Here is a 4127-nt window from a genome sequence, read left to right as displayed (position 1 = left end):
CCAAGTAGAATTGAGTCTAGTTCGTCTTCGTGCCAAAGAACTGCTTCGTGCACACTTTGCGCAGATGTATGGAACGCCAAAAGGACATCAGGTGGCGTTGCTATCCTAAAGAAGAGGTGTTACAGGTCTCGCACCACGATTAAGTTTTCCATTGACTTACACATTAAACTCGTCACTTTCAAGACATGCCAAAGCATAGATAGAAGTTTTCAACTGGTATATCCTACCCACCACATGGCACTTGCAAACTTCCATATCATGACCGTTTAAATTTTGAGCTAGAATAGGAGCAAGTTTAGCAATCTGAACCCCATCCTTCCATCTGCTCGCTCGGAATAATATCTACATTTAACCAAAGATTTTCTAAAATGGTTTATATCACCTTCGATCCTCCCTATTTTCACACCATTTGTACTTTAAATTATGCTCTTTCATATAAAGGCAGAACAAACGATGACAGTAACTGATAACATGCTTAAACAAGCTTTACCTTGGGTACTTTTACCTCTTTTCTCTGACGGCTAACCTTTTGAGCGGATGAACACTATTCTAATTGTGGTGCGGTACCTACAACCCTAACCATGCAAGAGGCGTTGCATATGAAACGCCAAAAGTACTACAAGTGGCGCTACTACTCTAAACAGGAGGTGCTACTACCCTAAACAGGAGGTGTCACTACCCTTAACATGGGATGATGCTACTCTTATAAGAAGTGCTTCTACTCTTATGAGGAGGTGCTACTACTATAAACAGGAGGTGCTACTACTCATAAGTGACGAGGCTTCTGTAAAAAAAAGGTGGGACTACTACTCTAAATAGGCGATGCTACTACTGCTACAGGCGGTGATGCTACTGTAAATTAGTGGCGCTACTACCCTAAACGGAAGGGGGTGCTACTCCAAATTGGAGTCCCTACTACTCAATCACCAAGGCGTGTCACAACAATGTGCACAGGGGTGTCATCAGGAAAGTCAATCTCCGTGCCGCGTGTGGTTTTTGCATTTGCAAACCACATTCTTATCAGACAAGACCAACCAATACCAAGTGATCTTTATGTTTCTCGGTGAGGACAGTTCTGCTACAAGAGTTCTCAGCTTAAATGCGTTTGGACACGTTTTACTCTGTGACTCTTAGTATTCAGGTTTAAATATGTGCATGAGCCATTAACTTATGTTACTAGTATAAGTATATAGGAAACATCGGGATTTAATTTCTCATGGAAGACTCATATTAAAAGTTTTGTATTATCTCATTTATTGTATCTACAGATCTACTATCATCCTGTTTGAATACTAAGGGAGCTCTTCAAGTAACAGCTCCTTGGTTTGACCACGCTAAGTTCATAACGGTGTGAAGATCCGCGCACAAAGAAACGTCTCATGCCGATAATCTGACCTAGTTTCGAATGAGGTGTAGCAGAAGTGTTAGACACCACCATCGATCCCAGAAAATACACACACAGCTTGCTACCGTCGGTAATGAGACACTAGTGTACAGTCAATACATACAGCTACGGTCAATACCCACAACACAGTGTACATAGCAGTGATGGACATCTCAGGTCTAGATAAAAGATAACAAGGTATCACGTTTCATTACTGCATGTCTGCGTTCTTGTAGCGACAAGATGAAAACGTTATTTGCAAGCAACGGAAAGTTAACTTTTTCAGATCGCGGCACGCGGTTTGGGACGAGTCTTCAATACAATCCACCAGATACTATTTTATGGGGTAAGGTAGAAATGTAATCATGGTTGCATCAAATTTTAAGACATAAGAAACGTTATACCCACGCTCGAGTCAATATGATTTAAAAGATTGGGCCCAAATCCCAGTCCCCTCCCCGAATGATTTTGTTGGGGCATGAACCTTAAAGAACGGACTGTAGGCGGATCAAGAGATGTGACTATGAGTTTCCTGAATGTACATTTTTATTTGGAGTGCCTCCTGGGCAGAAAATTACACAATTTAGACTTCAAATGGGCGATCCCGAAGTATGTTTAGCTTAGATAAACTTAGTGAATAATTAGGTATAAACGCACGTTTGTGTATTTTAATACTTTGAAATTTTGAAGAAAAAAAATTCACACGTTGTTGTTTGTTTGCACATTTCCCAGACTGAATACCCTCTCCCCCCCCCCCCACACCCTCCGATGACGACTTGAACGTTTCCCCTTGGACAGACAATGGAGGTAGGGTCCCCTGCCCCTCCCCTCCCAAACGCCACTGATCAGCCATCAAAGTGCATTTGCAATTTGGAGTATTAGCACCTTCCGATTTAGGGTAGCAGCGCCACTAATTTACAAGCATCGCCGCCAGTAGTAGTAGTAGGAATGTAATAAAATGGTTCGCTATCTGCATTACGTACGGGAATTTTACATGTGCGGAGATTGTCACTTCACAACCTTCATGGAGCATTTACAAACATACAGCGAAAGCATCATTAAAATCTAAAAATAACTATTTATTACAGGGAACGGTTTGAGCTAACGAAGTACAAAATGTATTTTAAAGGCAGTCATAAATATGTTGTGTTCATATTTTAATTTCACGACTAATTAAAACAAATATTATCCGTCGATATCACGACGGCTTGGTTATGCGCAGGCAAGCCCATGCAAAGTAGAATATATGCAGGTAGACTCCTAACCATATAAGCATTGTTAAAAATGTTTCGTTTCAGAATACCATTACACTTATGGTGGCCAAACAACTCCTAAATTATTTCTTAAGGGATTTCCTACATGCCATCAGTCATAATTTGCAAAGCCTAATACAATTTACTGAGTTTTGAGGCAAGTTTGTTGTTATTGCTGCTAGGATTTTTTGCAAAGATTTTCACTCAATACCAGTTGCGAGTTGAAGATAGATGCTCTTTCAACCTTATATTTTCATTGCGTAAAAGATGGCTTTGATTTAGGCAGTGTCATGGAGTACGGTAATAAGGATATTTTTCGCGCACAAATTTGCAGCTAAAAGGCAAGGTAAATAATTGGGAAAATGAACGAATCCCCGCTAATCGACTGAGCTGGTTCAAAGTAGCAGTGAGGTACTATAAATGCTTAGGAGTCGCGCACAATAGCTACTGTATACTACACGCCTAGTAATTGAGGAGACATAATGTAAAGAAACTAAGCTATCTTCCCAGGTATTTGTGTAGTTTTTTCTTAATTGTTTGAGATTCTGCTATAGGCCTAGCTGCTAATTTATGATTCTGTGACATGTTTTACTTTTTTCAACACTTACTTTTGGTGGCATAAGTTTAAAGTTCATACTGCACAGAAACCTAACTTTCCAACGTGCAATTACGTAGCACCATGTATCTGCCCAATTGCCTATAACCTTGTTCACGGAAAGTACTGATGCTGTAGATCTGTACTATGGACACTTGAACAGCAATCATAGTGCCGAGTGAATTTTGCGTTTTCATGAGTATATTTTTAGTCACGGTCCCCAAATAGCGAGTACTTTTAAAAATATTTGTCTAGGCTTGAGAAGAAGCCTGTTGTCTGTGGTAGAGATCAATCTCTGTGCTGAATACAATAAAAGTGTCCACCTCGGTTATCATGTTTGCTTGTCATATATCTCAATGCTTTTTACTGGACTACTTTGAAGTATGTTGTTCATCCTGGCTATACGCGCTACAGCCTAGCGTGTCACATTGATCTTATTCATGTAACATCATCGAAACCACACTGCAGTTTTGCTGTCTGGTTTGCTCACTCACACCGTTTGCTCTGTACAATATCGCATCTCCCTATACTACATAGAGGGAGATGACATGATAATTCATTACCTCCACCACTGAAACAGTTTATTCTTAATTAACGTAAAGCAATTAAACTTTCGTTTAACTGTTATTCTACAACGAAAAGCGAATGCTAATTCACTGAACTGAACTCTACGGTACTGTTGCGTTCATAATATTATGCCACAGAACGGGCCATGAAAGTTAATGCGTCTTTAATGCATTGTAATTTTATAGCCATTGACAGTAAAATGCTGTTGAAATTTTGCAATATTGTCCCACCGACACGCTGGAGCATTTGTAATTAATAACTTATCAGCAGAATTGGAAAATATATAGATAAAATTGACCAATCTGCATGTGCCAGTAGATTTTCATGC

The sequence above is a fragment of the Apostichopus japonicus genome, chromosome 8 (genome assembly GCF_037975245.1).
Source record: "Apostichopus japonicus isolate 1M-3 chromosome 8, ASM3797524v1, whole genome shotgun sequence".
Taxonomy (NCBI): Eukaryota; Metazoa; Echinodermata; class Holothuroidea; order Aspidochirotida; family Stichopodidae; genus Apostichopus; species Apostichopus japonicus.
The sequence above is the reverse complement of the archived record's forward strand: the minus strand, read 5'-3'. Positions refer to the sequence as shown.